The sequence below is a fragment of the Labeo rohita genome, unplaced genomic scaffold (assembly GCF_022985175.1).
Source record: "Labeo rohita strain BAU-BD-2019 unplaced genomic scaffold, IGBB_LRoh.1.0 scaffold_257, whole genome shotgun sequence".
Classification (NCBI taxonomy): domain Eukaryota; kingdom Metazoa; phylum Chordata; class Actinopteri; order Cypriniformes; family Cyprinidae; genus Labeo; species Labeo rohita.
Genome location: NW_026128847.1, coordinates 41,889 through 47,819, shown reverse-complemented (window position 1 = coordinate 47,819; position 5,931 = coordinate 41,889). Strand labels below are relative to the sequence as shown.

At 39.1% G+C, this 5,931-nt stretch overlaps 1 long non-coding RNA gene across 1 annotated transcript; it reads left to right on the top strand.

The window, feature by feature from the left end:
• Nucleotides 1–2,257: 2,257 nt before the first annotated feature.
• LOC127159862 (uncharacterized) lies at nt 2,258–5,214 on the top strand. Its single transcript, XR_007826584.1, has 2 exons — nt 2,258–2,292; nt 4,938–5,214. It is a non-coding gene; the product is annotated as an uncharacterized LOC127159862 (long non-coding RNA).
• The last annotated feature ends 717 nt before the right edge of the window (nt 5,215–5,931 follow it).

Genomic DNA, 5,931 nt, shown 5'->3' with positions numbered 1-5,931 from the left:
TTCAAATTGGGACTATACTCTATCCTTACAAAAATAGACTAACGTTTGTTTTCTGTTTTTTGTCATGGCCATAGTCACCAAACTTTTGATCACCCCTTGTATGTTTGATAGCATGAATAATGCAGCCTAAGCTGAAGAGAGTTTAGAAAATGCGCGAGCAGCCAACTGTTCACTGTGCTTAAAAGTTCACTGGACTCTTCCTCTTTAGTAACTTACTTCATCCTTCATTTCTGGATGTGAAATAGTCAATTATAATAAGATTAAGTGAGCAGCTAAAGTTACATTACTTAAGATTAGCATTTTTGCGCATTGTTGTGCTGTGCCATCTCGCAATATAAAAAATAAATAAAAACCTTGCGTGCAATTTTTCGAATTTCCTGAAAACTTCCCAGACCTTTCAGATCGCATCACAATTGATTATATTAAACCAATGTATTGTTTATTATGTAAATCTATTATTTATTATGTAAACTAGGCCGACAAAAAAAGGTCTTGGCTTCACATGTAAAATCATCCTCTTCAAATCCAAACATACACTCTTGACATTAGGTGGTGCTGTTTTCAAATTGAATTTCTTTCCTACTGCTAAGATGGCGAATCAGCATCATCAACTTCATCTTTGCAGCCGACACTGACTCAGAAAACAGTTTAGCAATAAGTACATGAAAAATGTTACAGCTATTTTTTCCTTTTGGCATTCATTGCCATTCCTTTAGTCAAAAAGCTTTACTTTACTCCGCTTGAGCACGGAATCAGGCTTTTAAAGGACAGGCTCACTGGTTTGACTAATTAATTTAATATAAACGTGCGATTACAATGGCTCAAAAGAGCGACTACAATAGCACTTATAAGAACAATAATAATAATAAATATAGCTGCAAGCAGCAATTGCGGGGCCAAGCACAAAAGAGGCAGAATGAGGAGTTAAGCACGGCAAGGAGCAGCAGACCGACTACAACAGTGAGTAACTTAAGCCATTTTAGGATAATATCAGTTGAAATGGCTGAAAAATCATAAATACAACCAATCGTAATAAAATTTAATGGCTTATCACTTTTGACCAACAGGTGGTGCTGTTTTCAAATTGATGTGACGTGTTCTGTGTGAAATGACAATGACACACACAAAGTTTGCCGTCATTATGTCAAAGCTTTGCAGAGATACAGCCTCAGATGTAGTTTGGCATCTTTCCAGCAAATTTGTTGATGCGCTAAACGAAAACGGTTTTGTATATCGACACGAAATTCATAACTTTTTGCCAGCATAGTCTGAAGATGATCTGAGTCAAATTTGGTGAAGATCGGACTAACAGTCTGGGAGGAGTTCGAAAAAGTAGGTTTTGTACATTAATCAAAATGGCGGACAGGAAGTTTGGCCAATTTCGGCATAATGGGTATCAATGTTCTCGACTTGACCAAAGGAATCTATTGGCATCAGTTTCATTCCAATAGGCTAATGTAAACAGAAGTTATTAGCATTTTTGTAAATTTCATTATTAATGTTTAGTGAATGGCGTATTACTTCTGACCCATAGGTGGCACTGTTACCAAATTGATGTGGCTTGGTCAGAGTGTGGTGACAATAGCACATATAAAATTTGGTGTCAATATGTCAAAGCTTTGCAGAGATACAGACTCGGATGCAATTTGGCATCTTTCCAGTAAATTCGTTGATGCGCTAAACGAAAACGGTTTCGTGTATCGACACAAAATCCATAACTTTTTGTCAGCATGGTCTGAAGATGATCTGAGTCAAATTTGGTGAAAATTGGACTAACGGTCTAGGAGGAGTTCGAAAAAGTAGGTTTTCAACATGAATCAAAATGGGCGGACAGGAAGTTCAGCCAAAATTGGCAAAATTGGTATCGGTGTTCTCAGCATGACCGAAGGAATCTATCAAAATCAGTTTCATTTCAATAGGCTAATGTACGCAAAAGTTATTAGCATTTTTTGAAATTTCGTTATAACTTTTGACCACAAGGTGGCGCTGGCCCCAAAATTTTTATGTACATTCAGGGCATGGTGCCGAACATTTTTGTAATTAATGTCGAAACGATACGCTAATCCGTTCTCAAGATACAGCATTTTAAAGCTAAATTCAAAATGGCCGACACCCAAAATGGCTGACATGGGAAAATTGGATATGGTTCGACTCGGTATGACACACCGAATCTAAAGAGACCAGTTTTGTGATTTTTGGACAAATCATTCAGACGTTATAAAGAAAAATAGCCATTTTTCGTATCTCCTGACCACTAGGGGCACTGCACCGAAACACTGCAGGTAGGCTCAGGTCATGCTTGTTATAACACACACCAAGTTTGGTGTCAATATGCCAAACTGTTGTTACGGAGATATAGCCTCACATTGATTTTTGCTAGCTTTTCGTAGAATTCTTTCGCGTGTTATTCGTGAACGGCTGGACGAATCGACTTGAATTCCATAACTTTTTGCCAGCGTGGTCTGAAGATGATCTGGATCAATTTTTGTGACAATCGGTGCAACGGCCTAGGACGAGTTCGAAAAAGTAGGTTTTACGAACAATTGAGAATAGCGAAAAAACTAAACCTTACGATTTTTGAATTTTGGTGTCCATTCAACTCGGCATAAGCCAAGGAATCAGAGGAAAAAAGAATTTTTGTTGTGTGACTTACGGTTCAAACGTTATTAGCATAAATCTTTTGAAAGTTTGGACAAGTGGTGGCGCTAGAGAGTTTGAGTTAGAGACTCCAAACTTGCTATGGTTAATGTTGGGACTGTCCTCTATCAGTGTGCAAAATTATACAACTTTCCCGCAAGCGGTTCTATGGGCTGCCATGACTTGCTGCCATAGACTTGCGGCGGAAGAGAAGAAGAAGAAGAAGAAGAAGAAGAAGAAGAAGAATAATAATAACGCCAACGGATACAATAACCGCACCTCTGGTGCTTGGCCCCTAATAACGCCAACGGATACAATAGGTGCCACCGCACCCACCGCACCTTCGGTGCTTGGCCCCTAATAACGCCAACGGATACAATAGGTGCCACCGCACCTCCGGTGCTTGGCCCCTAAATATAGCTGCAAGCAGCAATTGCGGGGCCAAGCACAACAGAGGCAGAATGAGGAGCTAAGCATGGCAAGGAGCAACAGACCGACTGTAACAATGAGTAACTAAAGTCATTTTAGGATGATATCAGTTGAAATGGCTGAAAAATCATAAATACAACCAATAATATAATTGAATGGCTTATCACTTTTGACCAATAGGTGGTGCTGTTTTCAAATTGATGTGATGCGTTCTGTGTGAGGTGACAATGACACACAAACAAATTTTGGTGTCATTATGCCAAAGCTTTACAGAGATACAGCCTCAGAATCATCTTGGCATCAAGCCTAAAATCTGTAGTGGCGCTGTACGAAAATGGTTTTGTCTATCGACACGAAATCCATAACTTTTAGTAAGCACAGTCTGAAGATGATTTGAATCAAATTTGGTGAAAATCAGACCAACGGTCTAGGAGGAGTTTGAAAAAGTATGTTTTGTACATTAATCAAAATGGCGGAAAAGAAAGTTCAGCGAAGTGTGGTATAATTGGTATCTATTTTGTCAGCATGACCCAAGGAATATTTTGAGACCAGTTTTAATACAGTAGGCTAATGCAATCACAAGTTATTAGCATTTTTGAAAATTTCATTATTAATGTTTAATGAATGGTGTATTACTTCTGACCAGCAGGTGGCGCTGTTACCGAATTGCTGTGGCGTGGTCAGGGTGTGGTGACAATAGCACATATAAAATTTGGTGTCAATATGTCAAGGCTTTGCAGAGATACAGCCTCAGATGTAGTTTGGCATCTTTCCAGCAAATTCGTTGATGCGCTAAACGAAAACCGTTTCGTGTATCGACACGAAATTCATATCTTTTTGCCCGCATAGTCTGAAGATGATCTGAGTCAAATTTGGTGAAGATCGGACTAACGGTCTAGGAGGAGTTCGAAAAAGTAGGTTTTGTACATTAATCAAAATGGCGGAAAAGAAAGCTAAGCGAAGTGTGGTATAATTGATATGTATGTTGTCGGCATGTCACAAGGAATATTTTGAGACCAGTTTTATTACTATAGGCTAATGCAAACAGAAATTATTAGCATTTTTGGAAATTTCATTGTTAATGTTTAATGAATGTATTACTTCTGACCAATAGGTGGCACTGTTACCAAATTGATGTGGCGTGGTCAGTGTGATGTGACAATGGCACATATAAAATTTGGTGTCAATATTTCAAAGATTTGCAGAGATACAGCCTCAGAAGTAGTTTGGCATCTTTCCAGCAAATTCGTTGATGTGCTTAACGAAAACCGTTTCGTATATCGACACGAAATCCATAACTTTTTGTCAGCAAGGTCTGAAGATGATCTGAGTCAAATTTGGTGAAAATCGGACTAACGGTCTAGGAGGAGTTCGAAAAAGTAGGTTTTCAATATTAATTAAAATGGCGGACAGGATGTTTGGCCAATATTGGAATAATGGGTATCAATGTTTTTGGCTTGACCCAAGGAATCTATTGAGATCACTTTCATTACAACAGGCTAATGTAAGCTGAAGTTATTAGCATTTTTGTAAATTTCTTTATAACTTTTGACCACAAGGTGGCGCTGGCCCCAAAAATTTTATGTACATTCAGGGCATGGTGCCAAACATTTTTGTAATTAATGTCGAAACGATACGCTAATCTGTTCTCAAGATACAGCATTTTAAAGCTAAATTCAAAATGGCCGACACCCAAAATGGCTGACATGGGAAAATTGGATATGGTTCGACTCGGTATGACACACCGAATCTAAAGAGACCAGTTTTGTGATTTTTGGACAAATCATTCAGACGTTATAAAGAAAAATAGACATTTTTCGTATCTCCTGACCACTAGGGGCACTGGACCGAAACACTGCAGTCAGCCTCAGGTCATGCTTGTTATAACACACACCAAGTTTGGTGTCAATATGACAAACTGTTACGGAGATATAGCCTCACATTGATTTTTGCTAGCTTTTCGTAGAATTCTTTCGCGTGTTATTCGTGAACGGCTGGACGAATCGACTTGAATTCCATAACTTTTTGCCAGCGTGGTCTGAAGATGATCTGGATCAATTTTTGTGACAATCGGTGCAACGGCCTAGGACGAGTTCGAAAAAGTAGGTTTTACGAACAATTGAGAATAGCGAAAAAACTAAACCTTACGATTTTTGAATTTTGGTGTCCATTCGACTCGGCATAAGCCAAGGAATCAGAGGAAAAAATAATTTTTGTTGTGTGGCTTACGGTTCAAACGTTATTAGCATAAATCTTTTGAAAGTTTGGACAAGTGGTGGCGCTAGAGAGTTTGAGTTAGAGACTCCAAACTTGCTATGGTTAATGTTGGGACTGTCCTCTATCAGTGTGCAAAATTATACAACTTTCCCGCAAGCGGTTCTATGGGCTGCCATAGACTTGCGGCGGAAGAAGAAGAATACGCTAACGGATACAATAGGTGCCACCGCACCTCAGGGCTCTCAAGTCTCACGCATTCACCGTGAGACACACGCATTTCAACCAGTTCACACGCTCTCACGCCACACCTTGTATTTCTCACGCTGAGAAATGGACAACTTGTCCCGTTCTATTTCTCCCACTCTGGTCGATCTTTTTTATCCCCGGTGGTGATAAGAACATCCCGCGAATCCACTCCTAAGTTCCGATCTAAATCAAATGATTCGTGATAGGCGCTCTGAAGTCCCGTTTTGAATCAAACGATTCGCAAAACACGCTTTGAAATCATTTTGCGACGCAGTGTTTTACTGATTCGGAGTTTCAAAATGCTTTGTTAATACTGTGTTCTTTGCTCCTTTCTCTATATAATTTATTCGTTGTTTGAAATGAAATCATTACAGTTAATATGCCTAACTTACAATGTTTTTA